This window comes from Leuciscus leuciscus, assembly GCF_965113295.1.
Source record: "Leuciscus leuciscus genome assembly, chromosome: 11".
NCBI lineage: Eukaryota > Metazoa > Chordata > Actinopteri > Cypriniformes > Leuciscidae > Leuciscus > Leuciscus leuciscus.
This window is the reverse complement of record NC_138735.1, coordinates 4,787,169-4,803,552: the sequence shown is the minus strand read 5'-3', so window position 1 is coordinate 4,803,552 and position 16,384 is coordinate 4,787,169. Positions and strand designations below refer to the sequence as shown.

The window sequence follows — 16,384 nt, the reverse complement described above, 5'->3', positions numbered from 1 at the left end:
AGGATGTTGTTGTTACTCAAGAAGGCAATGTCCAATCTGCGCCAAACTTCACACTTTTGATAAGCGTTCTGTCTTGAACACATGACAATGCTCATATTCAGTTACAGTCAAAGCGCCACCTGCTGGCAACAGGAAGTGACATGTTAAACACTGTTGTGGACTCCTAATAACATATAAAAAAAATGCCAGTAGGTGCTTAACATCCTACCAACATACTAGAAACATGGTAAAACATACTAGTAAACACTATAAGTACTAAACCATACTATTACTACAATTAAATATGAATTTGCTGTAACTCAAACATACAATATCCAATCTGCCCCAAACTTCACATACTTGATAAAAGTCCTGCACTGAACACATCTACAAAGCAATATTTAGATATATAACCCCACCTACTGCCAACAGAAACTGAACTGGTTAACACAGTAATGCAGTACTAACCACATACCTATTGTGTACTAAGCATGCTAAAAACATACTAAACATGCTAGCAACTACTATATACTGTATACCTCCTTAAATGCACATTGCCCAACCATGCTCTGTCTTCCTAAAGCCAACGAGTGACGATGGCACGGGTGCGAGGGCCCTTTCATCGCTGCTTGCAGCTTTAATTATTATTATTATTATTCTTCTCCGCATTTAATCGCATTTTTGAGGGCCTAAACATGCTCGAAAACTCACGAAACTTTGCACACGTGTCAGAACTGGCGAAAATTTACATCTGATATAGGTTTCAGAATTGGGCGGGGCAAAATGGCTCGATAGCGCCACCTATAAAAGTTCAACGGAGTGCGCCTCCCGCTATGTTCCACGTACGTTTACGAAATTCGGTACATACATGTAAGGACCTAATACCTACAAAAAAGTCTCTTGGAGCGTAGCCCTAAACACAACAGGAAGTCAGCCATTTTCAACTTCCTCTCAGATTTTTGTGCAGTTTTTGCCATTTTCATGCCTCATACTTTAACGAACTCCTCCTACAGTTTTAATCTGATCATCTTCAAATTTGGTGAGTGTAATCTTAAGGCCTTTGCGACGTTAAATTGCGAAGATCTTGAGTTTTCGTCGAAGGGCGGGTCCTCGGCGGCCTGACAAATTTCGATGTTTCGCCATGAAACAGGAAGTTGCTGAAACTCAGGCATGGAATGTCCAATCTGCCCCAAACTTCACACGTTTGATAAGCGTTCTGTCCTGAACACATGACCATGCTCATATTCAGTTACAGTCATAGCGCCACCTGCTGGCAACAGGAAGTGACATGTTTAACATTGTTGTGAACTCCTGATAACATATAAAAAAGTGCCAGCAAGTGCTAAGCATGCTAACAACATACTAGACACATGCTAAAACATGCTAGCAAACACTTAGCTAATTGCTAAAGCATGCTATTACTGCAATTAAATAGGAATTAGCTGTAACTCAGGCACGGAATGTCTAATCTGCCCCAAACGTCACACATTTGATAAGAGTCATGGCCTGAACACATCTACATGAGAATATTCAGTTATAGTAATAGCGCCACCTACTGGTAACAGGAAGTGTCATGTTTAACACGTTGATGCCGTTCTAGCAACATGTTAAAAATGCCATTGACTTCTAAACATGCTAGAAACATGTTAAAACATGCTAGCAAAACTTAGCTAAGTGCTAAAGCATGTTAATTCAATGAAACAGGATGTTGTTGTTACTCAAGAAGGCAATGTCCAATCTGCGCCAAACTTCACACGTTTGATAAGCGTTCTGTCCTGAACACATGACCATGCTCATATTCAGTTACAGTCATAGCGCCACCTGCTGGCAACAGGAAGTGACATGTTAAACACTGTTGTGGACTCCTAATAACATATAAAAAAGTTCCAGCATGTGCTAAACATGCTAACAACATACTAGAAACATGTTAAAACATGCTAGCAAACACTTAGCTTAGTGCTAAAGCATGCTAATACTGCAATTAAATAGGAATTTGCTGTAACACAGGCACGGAATGTCCAGTCTGCCCCAAACTTCACACGTTTGATAAGAGTCATGGCCTGAACACATCTACATGAGAATATTCAGTTATAGTAATAGCGCCACCTACTGGTAACAGGAAGTGTCATGTTTAACACGTTGATGCCGTTCTAGCAACATGTGAGGACCCTCTTGGAATTGCTCTGTTTATTAGGGCCCGAGCACCGATGGTGTGAGGACCCTCTTGGAATTGCTCTGTTTATTATTATTATTATTCTTCTCCGAATTTAATCGCATTTTTGAGGGCCTAAACATGCTCGAAAACTCACGAAACTTTGCACACGCATCAGAACTGGCGAAAATTTACATCTGATATAGGTTTCAGAATTGGGAGGGGCAAAATGGCTCGATAGCGCCACCTATAAAAGTTCAACGGAGTGCGCCTCCCGCTATGTTCCACGTACGTATACGAAATTCGGTACATACATGTAAGGACCTAATACCTACAAAAAAGTCTCTTGGAGCGTAGCCCTAAACACAACAGGAAGTCAGCCATTTTCAACTTCCTCTCAGATTTTTCTGCAGTTTTTGCCATTTTCATGCCTCGTACTTTAACGAACTCCTCCTACAGTTTTAATCTGATCATCTTCAAATTTGGTGAGTGTAATCTTAAGGCCTTTGCGATGTTAAATTGCGAAGATCTTGAGTTTTCGTCGAAGGGCGGGTCCTCGGCGGCCTGACAAATTTTGATGTTTCGCCATGAAACAGGAAGTTGCTGTAACTCAGGCATGGAATGTCCAATCTGCCCCAAACTTCACACTTTTGATAAGCGTTCTGTCCTGAACACATGACCATGCTCATATTCAGTTATAGTCATAGCGCCACCTGCTGGCAACAGGAAGTGACATGTTTAACACTGTTGTGAACTCCTGATAACATATAAAAAAGTGCCAGCAAGTGCTAAACATGCTAACAACATACTAGACACATGCTAAAACATGTTAGCAAACACTTAGCTAAGTGCTAAAGCATGCTATTACTGCAATTAAATAGGAATTTGCTGTAACTCAGGCACGGAATGTCCAATCTGCCCCAAACTTCACACGTTTGATAAGAGTCATGGCCTGAACACATCTACATGAGAATATTCAGTTATAGTAATAGCGCCACCTACTGGTAACAGGAAGTGTCATGTTTAACACGTTGATGCCATTCTAGCAACATGTTAAAAATGCCATTGACTTCTAAACATGCTAGAAACATGTTAAAACATGCTAGCAAAACTTAGCTGAGTGCTAAAGCATGCTAATTCAATGAAACAGGATGTTGTTGTTACTCAAGAAGGCAATGTCCAATCTGCCCCAAACTTCACACTTTTGATAAGCGTTCTGTCCTGAACACATGACCATGCTCATATTCAGTTACAGTCATAGCGCCACCTGCTGGCAACAGGAAGTGACATGTTTAACACTGTTGTGAACTCCTGATAACATATAAAAAAGTGCCAGCAAGTGCTAAACATGCTAACAACATACTAGAAACATGTTAGCAAACACTTAGCTAAGTGCTAAAGCATGCTATTGCTGCAAATAAATAGGAAGTTGCTGTAACTAAGGCATGGAATGTCCAATCTGCCCCAAACTTCACACTTTTGATAAGCGTTCTGTCCTGAACACATGACTATGCTCATATTCAGTTATAGTCATAGCGCCACCTGCTGACAAAAGGAAGTGACATGTTTAACACTCTTGTGGACTCCTGATAACATATAAAAAAGTGCCAGCAAGTGCTAAACATGCTAACAACATACTAGAAACATGCTAAAACATGCTAGCAAACACTTAGCTAAGTGCTAAAGCATGCTATTACTGCAATTAAATAGAAATTTGTTGTAACTCAGGCACAGAATGTCCAATCTGCCCCAGACTTCACACGTTTGATAAGAGTCATGGCCTGAACACATCTACATGAGAATATTCAGTTATAGTAATAGCGCCACCTACTGGTAGCAGGAAGTGTCATGTTTAACACGTTGATGCCGTTCTAGCAACATGTTAAAAATGCCATTGACTTCTAAAAATGCTAGAAACATGTTAAAACATGCTAGCAATACTTAGCTAATTCAATGAAACAGGATGTTGTTGTTACTCAAGAAGGCAATGTCCAATCTGCGCCAAACTTCACACTTTTGATAAGCGTTCTGTCCTGAACACATGACCATGCTCATTCAGTTACAGTCATAGCACCGCCTGCTGGCAACAGGAAGTGACATGTTAAACACTGTTGTGGACTCCTGATAACATATAAAAAAGTGCCAGCAAGTGCTAAACATGCTAACAACATACTAGAAACATATTAGCAAACACTTAGCTAAGTGCTAAAGCATGCTATTGCTGCAATTAAATATGAATTTGCTGTAACACAGGCATGGAATGTCCAATCTGCCCCAAACTTAATATGTAACATGCAGGAAACATGCTAGCAACACATAGCTAAGTTCTAAAGCATGCTAGAAATGCTAAAGGAAGTTGTTGTAACTTAGGCATACAATGTCCAATCTACCCCAAACTTCACACGTTTGATAATAGTTATCTCCTGAACACAAGTCCATGCTCATATTCAGATATAGTCATAGCGCCGCCTGCTGGCAACAGGAAGTGACGTTTAACACTATTCTGGACTCCTAATAACATATAAAAAAGTGTCACCAACTGTTAAACATGTTAGCAACATACTAGAAACATGCAATCAAATACTTAGCTAAGTGTTAAAGCATCCTATTACTGCAATTAAATATGAATTTGCTGTAACTCAGGCATTCAATGTCCAATCTACCCCAAAATTAATATGTTATATGCTAGAAACATCATAAAACATGCTAGAAATGCTAAAGGAAGTTGTTGCAACTCAAGCATACAATGTCCAATCTGCCCCAAACTCCACATGTTTGATAAAAGTCCTGCACTGAACACATCTACATAGCGATATTCAGATATAGACATAGCCCCACCTACTGGCAACAGAAACTGACATGGTTAACACAGTAATGCAGTACTAACCACTTAACTATTGTGTACTAAGCATGCTAAAAACATACTAAACATGCTAGCAACTACTATATATACCTCCTTAAATGCACATTGTCCAACCATGCTCTGTCTTCCTAAAGCCACCGGGTGGCGGCGGCACGGGTGCGAGGGCCCTTTCATCGCTGCTTGCAGCTTTAATTTTTGCTTTAAAGCTACTTTCCCTTTTGCCCCTAGAAAATGAATTGGGAACGTAACAGTGGTATTGTGTAATTATTCGAATAGAATTGAGTCTTTTCTCTCTGTTTTGCATGCGTCGTCATAATCATTATTGTTATTGTTGTTATTATTATTTTAATAAATTGTTTTGCCTCTGTCACAGTGTATTCTTAACCTGAATTAGCACTGTTCATATAGGCAACACCAATAGGTGTCATGTAACACAAAATAAACCTATGTTTTCTTCATGATACAGGGCATAATCTTAGTTTCGTTTTTATTTTGTTACCATTAGACATCACTGGGTTTTAATTTGAGGTATGAAAACCTGACGATGCCACATATTGAAACACAAATTCATATAACATATTAATTAGCCTGTCATTTTCTTCATTTTCTAAGTCAATAAAGATTATGTTAAATGAATAAATGTAGTGTAAATGTTGTAATGAAACCAACTGTACCGTTCAAAAGTACTGTTTGTTGTTGTATTTTTCAAAACTTGAAACTTGTGTGTGTGTGTGTCAGGTGGATTTTTTTAATGTTTTTGAAATAAGTCTCTTGCACTGCTCCCCCAGCCTGCATTTATTTGATTAAAATATAGTAGCCTAGGCTATAAACTACAGTATTGTGATGTATTATTACCATTTTAAATAACAGTTTCTATTTGGACATATATAAAAAAAAAAAATTAAAAAAATGTTTTCTTTTTTTTTTTCTGATTTCTAATTGTAATAACGATCTCATAGCTTTATTTCTGCAATTGTAAATGCAGTGAAAATATATTATTGGCACTTCTGTGTATGCACTGCAAAGATGTATTTTCCTTGAATGATTTAATTTGACTGGTGTTACCGTCCCAGGACGTATGCATTTGCGTTTTCTAATGGGTAAGTGTCATTGATTGATTTATTGAGTGTGTGTGCGCGCGCAGCCAATGGACCCAACGGCCTGCTGGGAGTTGTAGTTTTGTTGTACGTTGTATTTATACCACAGAAAGGACCTGTCTTTCACTTCGATGGTAACTAAAAAAAAATTCAAGCTGCGATTTTTCACGATGGATATCCTCGCGCGATCGAGTGTAGATTGTGTTAAACACGACAAGAACCAAAAATTCTGCGTTTATTCCTTAAAACAGTCGGTATTTCCCATATTGCTTCTCCTTTGCAGCTGCCATTGGCGCACGTCACGATTATAAGCGCCTGCTATTGGCGTAGGCAATGTTTACAGCACGATTATCAAGTATGTGGTGCGAACGCAACGGAACAGTCAGATTTACCATAAATGAACATGGTGAGTAACATTTTATAAACAATATTGTCAATATTGTTTGTTTTCCCTCTATTTTGCTGACGAGAATTTCAAAATAAAGCCCTACCAGAGTCTCAATGCAACCACAGACAGTGATTGAACCGTGAATTTTGTGAACCATTACATAATCCTATATAGGCTAATTATAAATTCAATTGTTATTATACTTTACAATATTACTGTTTGTTGTTGTATTTTTCAAAACTTGAAACTTGTGTGTGTGTGTCAGGTGGATTTTTTAAATGTTTTTGAAATAAGTCTCTTGCGCTGCTCCCCCAGCCTGCATTTATTTGATTAAAATATAGTAGCCTAGGCTATAAACTACAGTATTGTGATATATTATTACCATTTTAAATAACAGTTTCTATTTGGACATATATTAAAAGGTTTTTTTTTTTTTTTTTTTTTCCAATTTCTTGTGCTCCTCCCTGTCCTAATCTAGGTGATGGGACCTACCAGCTGTTCCTCATCAATGGCAAGAGGATCCAGTATTTAAGCAGAGCCGGGGGGGAGAGAGAGAGAGAGAGAGAGACTGGGACTGGGACTGGGACTGGGACTGGGACTGGGACTGGGACTGGGACTGGGACTGGGAGAGGTTTCTTCTCCCAAGAGCCTGAGGCCCCGTTTACACGATGGGAAAACGCAGATATTTCCCTGCGTTTTGGCCTGTCATTTACACGAAAACGCAGTTTTTATCCCAGAGAACGATTATTTCTAAAAACTCCGGCCAAAGTGGAGATTTCTGAAAACGCCGGTTATGTGTTGCCGTGTCAACTGGGAGAAACGGGGTTTTAGGTTCTCAAACGTCACATTATGCGCCAGAAAATGCTTACGTCATGTGAGCGCCCTATGTTCAGAGTTTGTTCCATACTGTCTATGAGTTTGTTTGGCTACTATTTGATCATGGATGCTGTTAAAGTGGTACAAATTTTTACTTTTGTGAAAACGCTTTTGGCCTGTTTGCATTTGCTTCGCTGTCTGTCCACACGAACGAACCTCGCGCCATGTCTATTGTTTTGAAAGGAACAGGAAGTCGCTCGTGCTATTCGTCGTTGTCGATTTTGAGGATTCTGATTGGCTTGCATGGCTTTATCCTTCTCCTTACACTGCCGCCCCTTTGTATTTATGCGGGTTGATGTAAACGACAACTTTTTTTGAAAACGATATTGCGTGCACGATGTTATTTTTGAAAACGGAGGGGGAGAAATATTCGTTTCTCTAAATACCCGGCTATGTGTAAATGTGGCCTGAGACTGTTGTGTTACCAGACTTGGAGTGTTGCTCTTGTTGGTGTATGTTAAGCTTAAGTGTGTTGTTACGCTTAAATGTGTTGTTACGGCTGTAGTGTGCAGCTTTGAATTGCTTGCCCATTGTTGAGTGTTGGAGCAGTAGGGAGTGGGTGCCATTTTTCTTTTCTCATTTTCTCCTGTTTTTTGTTAGTTAGGAAGTAAGGTAAGAGTTCTGTTGTTTATTTGTGTTGATTGTTGTAGGTGTTCCTTCTACCGGGTAGTGAGATCTTTTGTTTGTTTTGGCTTTACCTGCTCCTGAAGAACAGGCTTCATTTCTTTTTCTTTTGGAGCTGTTTGTTTAGGATTCTTTTTGCACTGTATTTATCAATTATTGTAAATAAATGTATTGGAAATCTTACTTTGTGTATTGTGTGCTGGGACTCAGATAGGTTAACTTTTCTTTGTCGCTGTTCATTTTTGCTTTAAAGCTACTTTCCCTTTTGCCCCTAGAAAATGAATTGGGAACGTAACAGTGGTATTGTGTAATTATTCGAATAGAATTGAGTCTTTTCTCTCTGTTTTGCATGCGTCGTCATAATCATTATTGTTATTGTTGTTATTATTATTTTAATAAATTGTTTTGCCTCTGTCACAGTGTATTCTTAACCTGAATTAGCACTGTTCATATTGACTCAATAAGCATTGATAATACCAATTACCTTTTTTAAACCTTAGTGCGCTGACAATAAGCCTACATTAATATTAACCATACAAACTACAAATTAATAAAACTAGAAAAATAAAACTGTGAAAAGACTGTTGATAATGTTTTATTTCTTTTTTTTTTTTATTATTAGGGTGGCCCGATTATGATTTTCTATTGCTGATAACAATTTTTTTCAAGCAAATTGGCCAATTCCGATAGCCGATTTTTTCCTTTAAGCAAATTTATTTGTTGTTTATTTGCTCTATAACATCTGTCTCCAGCCATTTGAAATGTAATCATGATGCAAACAAAGAGGCTACACACATGTAGCATGATAATTTATTTTTTATTTAAATTAGATTGTATAATTTCAAGATTTAAAGCAAAAACAAAATGGTCTGACTTTTGTTTTGTGAAATTATGCTAGAAGACACTAGCCTGGTAATACCAAACTCTGCTACTTCGCTTTGCTTCGTAGACAGAGTCTGGAATGGCATCAGTGTTGCCAGATTAGAAATGTCGAAGTATCGTACCAAAACCTCAAAATTATCGTTTTTTGAGAAAAATTATCGTACACGAACCAAACACATAAAATATAGCTATTTTCCAACAATTTTATTTTCCAAATAATTTTACAGCCAATTTAAACAAGCTGTGTAATACGCTCACACTAACTGGAGGAAGTCTGGCTACTTAACTTTTTTTTTTGCCAAAGTGCAAAAGATATGCCGACAGTCCACATTTTGAACTAGACCATAATTAAACTATGAGACAGAGAGAAAAAAGTGCACAATTAACACTAGAAAGATTCAAATTCCGTCTCTAAGTCGCTGTCATCATCGGATGCCACATCCACTTGTGCTGTGTTGGCAGATGTTGTTGGTTGGGGAATCCTTTTACGGTACAGATTGGATGCCGTCATGGAACTGATCTAAACTGAACTGTCTTCTTCGGCAAAACTGTAGTGTAGTGTTGACGTGCGGTCGACACCGTGTGGTGTGTGTGTGTGTGTGTGTGTGTGCTTGCGTGCAGGCAGGCGAGCCTGCGAAATGATTCGGGGTCAGAGAGAGAAGCGGTAGGATGTGTGTTTGGACGAACGACTGAAAACTCTGAAATTATCGTACATTATGGGATTTTTTTCATTATTGATCGTACATCGTACAGAGGTCAAATTTATCGTACAAATACGATAATTATCGTACATCTGGCAACACTGATGGCATAATAGAGAAGTGTTTTCTCTCTCGCGGGGGGGGGGGCGCTTGTCTGAAGTTTAAAATCATTGGTTACCCGTAAGCCAATCACATAATGTTTGGTTATGGCGTGTGTTATGCGCATGCTCAGCCGCATCTAACTTCCACTGTAAACACACATATGATGCGAAAACAAAAACCATCGAGCGAAACACCGGAGTGAACATGGCTGTGAACGACTTCTGCAGATTATGTGAAGTAAATCTATGCATCCACGGTACAATCAGCGTCTACGTCACGGCTCTCAGCCCGCCCTCTGTTCGTTGATTGGCCCGGCTGTTTTCAGGCCGGAGGAAAACGGAAAGCTATGACGCTGTCTCAGACTGAGTACAGAAGCGAAATGAAATTGAGCGGAAGTACGAAGTCTGACGTAGTCAGGCTAAGAAGACACCTGCACAAAACAAAAACAGCAGACGGACTGAATGAAAACGCAAATTCACTTTCTGTCAGTAGGTGGCGCTTGGAAATCGCAAGTGTCTTAAATGTGAGTGTAAATGCAATGAAGAAAATTTTTTATTTAAATTACAATTTTGCCACAGTTTTTGCATGAACATGTTAAACATATCTAATCATTTCTGTAATACATTTTTATTTAAATTTTGCAACTTATAAAGTGTTAAAATATGTATTCAATTTACATATTAAAACTATTGTATGAAATGGCAAATGTAAATTATATAATTGAATTTTCATTTTCATTTTGCACCAAACGTTGCACAAATGTATGGGGAAATTTAAATTTAAATACAGAAATGCATTGCCATTTTACATATTGCATTTCAAATTGAATATTGCTACCCATAAGCTTCCATACACATGGTACCTGTTACTTGTTACTTGTTACAGTACAGATTGGAGGTTGACCAATCACAGTTGTCTCTGATCATTGGCTAGAGACGCTTATTTAATCATTATAGTGAGAAAGTACGACAGCTTCTAAACCCATACAATTAATAGATTTAATCGGTTATGGTTTATAACGCGCATACATTTCCAAAAAGACAAAAAAGTCCCGAATATTGCATAAATGGAGCATTCGGGTTTTTGAGCCGATGAGCGCCCTCTGGTGGAACATTGAAGGATTGTTTGTGTGACAGTTCTGATGTTTTCCTCTAGTTACGTGATGTAAGGAAGTACAGGACATATATAGTTAAAAAAATATGCCTGTGAGTTTGATGTAATGACAAAACATGGTTTCACGTTATTTTTATTTTTATCGGCCGTCGCCATCGCTACATTTAGGGACGAACAAGAATTCTGTGAGAATGAAAGTTGTAATGAAAGAGAGTTCGATAAGAGTCACTTTTATAGCAATGTGAAACACTGTGGAGAAATACTACTGGCATTATCACATAAACTACTAGGTAAGATACAGATATGAGTGCCAACATGCTATTTTACACGTTGATATGTTTTAATAACTTCTGTGTGTTTTACAGATGCTCTGCCTCTTGATGAGGTTGATGGTAATGTTATTCGTACTGTGAAGAGAAGTGTGTTTTCAGAGTCTCAGCCCTCTCCTCTGAAAGAGCCCCTGACACTGGCTGCTGTGTCACAGGTCAATAAACCCATCCACTCATCATCATTTACAGAGAACTTGTGCTTCACTGCAGTCAAACCTGGGGATATTGTTGCAGTAACTGTGTATAATTTATGAAACAGAAAAATACAATGGAGCTAGTGCCATCTAACCACCAGTCAAAAGTTTGGTCACACCCACCCATTCTTTATCATTTTTCTTGTCCACATTTTAAAATAGTAATAAATTAATCATCATCATCACCACCAATAACATTGTCGTCGTCAGCATCATTTTGAAATTATTCAGGCTGTTGTTACAAAGAAGTACACTTCATACTTTTAAAAAGAGAAATTATATGAAAATAATATAGGCTACTTTAAAAGAATATACTTTGGTGCAAACTGAATATAATGTTTCGGACACTTAATTGCATCATGTTAACTGAAATTAAATGAACATTTATTATAGTTTGTAAGAAACGGTCATGAAAGTATACTCGTTAAGTGGCTTTTTATTTCATTAATTTTGTATTATCTGCAATAACTTTTTTAAAAGAAACATAGTTTTCCATTTTTATTTTTAACACTTATTTTTTACAAGGGTGAAGCAGATCACTTAAAAAAATTCCTCAGATAAATGTCTACTTTAGGTTGTGGGCAAATTATTTTTTAGCTATTATACTCTTTATAATGCTAGCTTCAAAATTGGACCAAACACTTACATACCAATAGAAACACTTTATCATACATTTATTTAGTCACAAACAGTTCATTTATTGTATTGAGTTAATTAATTCAGTTAATTCATTTTTTTTTTTTTTTTTTGTCAGTTATACTTTTATTAATTGATTCAGTCATAAAGCTTTTAATCAGCTAATGAACCCGTGGGCCACTTGGACTCCTTTACAGAACCACCAGTGGTCTGAGGATCACAGTCTGAGAAAACTGCTTTAAAACAAAACTGGACCATGGTACCACCACAGTACTTTTGTGTAAATGTTGTTTCTGCATATATTCAGGCTCTTTTGTGTATTTCAGGATGTGTTGAGGAATATTTTGGATCTGAATGAGTCTGTGATTCAGAATGAAGAGTTTGTCCGTTGTGTCAGTGGTGGGAAACTGTTTCCTGGCTCTGTTCCACTGGCACACAGATACGGGGGCCATCAGGTAAAACTGACCGTCACTTCAAACCCGACAGCGATGGCGTAAGACAACCAGAGCAAACATGTCAACCATGTGTTATTATTATTATAGTTTGGTTATTGGGCCGGACAGCTGGGGGATGGAAGAGCACATTTGTTGGGTGAATACACAAACAGGTAAAATCATCCTTTTCCATCAGCGTTCAACACAAATCATCAGTTGTTATTGTCAGATGTGACTTTTCTGTTGTAATGCATGTCAACTTTCCCATAATGTTGTTTAAGATTAAAGAATGGAAAGTTTGATCTATACTTACTGGTTTTTCAGCAAATAGATGATTCTGGCATTTTTTTTTATCTATTTCTCGTTTAATGCTTAAACATGCGTCTGAACAATGACATCTCTCAGTTTAGAACTGACAAGTGTTAACCGTTAGAGCGGTATACAATCTCTCTTTTATCCAGAAAGGGTGAAAGATGGGAAGTCCAGTTGAAAGGCTCAGGAAAGACACCGTACTCAAGGTGAATATCAGTTTCTGCTGCTCAATATTTTTGATATGCTTTTTAAGTAATTCTGAGATATATTTAGTTGTAAATGATCTTACATTATGACTCATAGTGTGTGATTCTCTGTCTGGCAGGAGTGTAATGGTTATGCTGTTTACTGTACATGATGTTTTGTGTGCAGGTCTGGTGATGGACGGGCTGTGATTCGCTCCTCTGTGAGGGAGTTCCTGTGCAGTGAAGCCCTCAGGTACACACACACACACACACACACACACACACACACACACACACACACACACACACACACACACACACACACACACACACACACACACACACACACACACACACACACACACACACACACACACACACACACACACACACACACACACACACACACACATATATATGCACAATATATATGAATGGACATGCACAAGAAGAGTAATATATGGATTTATCATATTCAAATGTTTGGTGTTGAATATTATTTTTATTTTTATTTATACCTTTTCCATTTTTTTGCCTTTATTGTTTGTCAGTCTGGTTGTGAGTGAGGAACCTGTTTGGAGGGATCCGTTTTATAATGGCAGTGTCATAAAAGAAAGAGGTAAAATACGATCAGATTTGGAAAAATCGAGTAACTAAGTTCTTTATCCTCCTCAGCTTTATGTGATTGTTCTCTGTATCTATCAGGAGCGGTTGTTCTGCGTCTGGCCAAGTCCTGGTTTCGTATCGGTTCACTGGAGATATTAACTAGAACTGGAGAGTTAGATGTCCTACGGTATATTAACTTTAACTTGGGAGATATTATTTTTTTTCTCACTCTTATTTGCTTTTTAATTTATTTTAATTTTTTATTTTCAGGACATTGTTGGACTTTGTAATTAAAGAGCATTTTAAATCTATAGCAACAAATGACCCTGACAAGTATGTGGTGAGTATCTGTGTCTCTCTGCTGTTTAGCTGTAATACAAGATTATTTTATATTGTCTGATCAGTCTCACTATATTTGAATGGTTTTCATGTTGTGTGAAGGTGTTTTTCTCTCGAGTGCTGAATGAAACGGCACATTTAATCGCCCACTGGATGTCGGTTGGTTTTGCTCATGGTTAGTTCACTCTGCTTTACTTGTTTAGTTATCACATAGATTTATCATTATAGATCGAGCTTAATACACAAAATGCACAACATCATGATCTGCATCTTCACACAGGAGTCTGCAACACAGATAACTTCAGTCTGCTTTCTATCACTTTTGATTATGGCCCATTTGGATTTATGGAATCATATGACCCAAGTATGTTTCTTTGTCTAACTTAAACTTCCATAATATTAGCAATCATCTTCCTATACGTTTAGTTTTTAAGCTTTTTGTCATTTTGACATTACACACACACACACACACACACACACACACACACACACACACACACACACACACACACACACACACACACACACACACACACACACACACACACACACACACACACACATATATATATACAATACTGCAAAAGTGGAGGAAAATTGTATGAATAGTAAGCTACTTTAGATCTACTATAAATGTTGTATATACTTACAGTATACATACATGGGTTGAGGGGCTTGATTAATTGCATACTTTTTTTAATCCATTACTTGTTTTATTTTACTTCATTATATTCTAATAAGTTAAAGTGAAACAGACAGCCATAATAATAACATATAATAATTGTATTGTTAAATGTGTGTTATTGCTCCAGCATTGTTTCCTCTGTATAGATTTTGTCCCCAACACGTCTGATGACGAGGGCCGGTACAGTATAGGAGCTCAGGCTAATGTTGGCCTGTTCAATCTACAGAAACTTCTAGAAGCTCTGAAACCACTGCTGACCTCAGATCAGCTTTCACAGTAAGAGATCCTTTTATTTTCTGTTGGTATTGGTCTGGAATAAATAAGGGTGATTCGTGTCAATTCATTTACTTCAGATCTCAGCAAATATTGAGAGAGTATCCACAAATCTACCATCAAAGGTGAGCCTGTCATTAGACAATATAGATCACTGTATTCCTCTCTGAGTCGTTCCTGGTCTCACTTTACTGTTTCTGTTATAGATTTCATGAGCTGTTCAAAGCAAAGTTGGGCTTTCTGGGAAATGAAGAAAAGGATTCATATGTGATTGCATTTCTTCTAAAGGTAAATATTAGCTGGATCGTTTTTTTCTCTAATTGTACTATAATTAATTCATGTGATAAAGTTATTTGGCCATTCTCAGGACATGGTGTCATTTGTGACAATTTTTTCATTTTATTTTTTATAAAAAAAGTAAGGAATCAGTAAGACACACACACACACACACACTACCGGTCAAAAGTTTTAGATCGGTAAGATTTTTTATCTTCTGCTCACCAAGGCTGCATTTATTTGATTAAAAAATATTGTGATATATTATTACAATTTAAAACAGCTGTTTTCTATGTGAATATACAGTAAAGTTCTTTTGAACTTTCTATTCATCAAAGAAAAAAAATTAATAATTGTACACAACTGTTTTCAACATTGAAAATAATAATGAATGTTTTTTGAGCATAAAATCAGCATATTAAAATGATTTCTGAAGGATCATGTGACACTGAAGACTGGAGTAATGATGCTGAAAATTCAGCTATCATCTGAGGAATAAATTACATTTTAAAATATATTAAAATTGAAAACAGTTTTTTTAAATTGTCATAATATTTCACAATATTACTGTTTTTTAATTTTTTTAATTGTTTTTTATCAAATAAATGCAGCCTTGGTAAACAGAAGAGACTTCTTTTAAAAACATAAAAAATCTTACAGATCTAAAACTTTTGACCAGTAGTGTATATATATACACACACACACACACACACACTTTCATTATAAACTTTTTTAATTAGATAGTTTTTTTTTTTTAGAATTATATATTTAACAGCCAAACTGTCAGAAATAGTTAAGTCCAGTATGGTATCAGTAGTAGATCACACAAATGGCAGCATTTCCTGAGAATGACCCATATAATGTTGTGTGATGTGTGATGTGTTGAGCTAATGGAGGACACTGGAGCAGACTTCACTATGACTTTCAGACAGCTGAGTGAAGTGACCCTGTCCCGGCTTCAGAAGGGATCCTTTGCTCCGGTACGTTTCCTCTCCATTCACTCCCACAGCAGCCGCAATATCCATAATCATGATTTCAGTCCATTAACTGTGACTGTGTCTCTCTTGACAGTCTTTGTGGGCTCTTTCAGACCTCTCATCACACAAGCATTTCAGAGACTGGGTTCAGCTGTATTTACAGCGTCTGTCAAGGTAATGTTGCTGTAATGTAAACTCGAACTCTTTAGAGGATTAAAAATGAACATCACTTGATGTGTTAATCGTCTTCTACAGGATAATGAGTGACTCAGATGAAGAACGGCAGCACAGAATGCAAGGTGTGTTTTTGTATATGTTATATGATGCAGTGTTATATATTATATATTGTTACAGTAACACT

General features: G+C 37.3%; 1 protein-coding gene and 1 long non-coding RNA gene across 2 annotated transcripts in view; one reads left to right on the top strand and one right to left on the bottom strand.

The window, feature by feature from the left end:
* LOC309509533 (NACHT, LRR and PYD domains-containing protein 3-like) overlaps positions 1-16,384 on the bottom strand; it is a 643,973-nt gene that overhangs the window by 292,730 nt on the left and 334,859 nt on the right. The gene's annotated exons all lie outside the window — the stretch shown is intronic.
* Positions 12,010-14,041, top strand: LOC309509605. Its single transcript, XR_014209924.1, has 3 exons — positions 12,010-13,120; positions 13,419-13,660; positions 13,744-14,041. It is a non-coding gene; the product is annotated as an uncharacterized lncRNA (long non-coding RNA).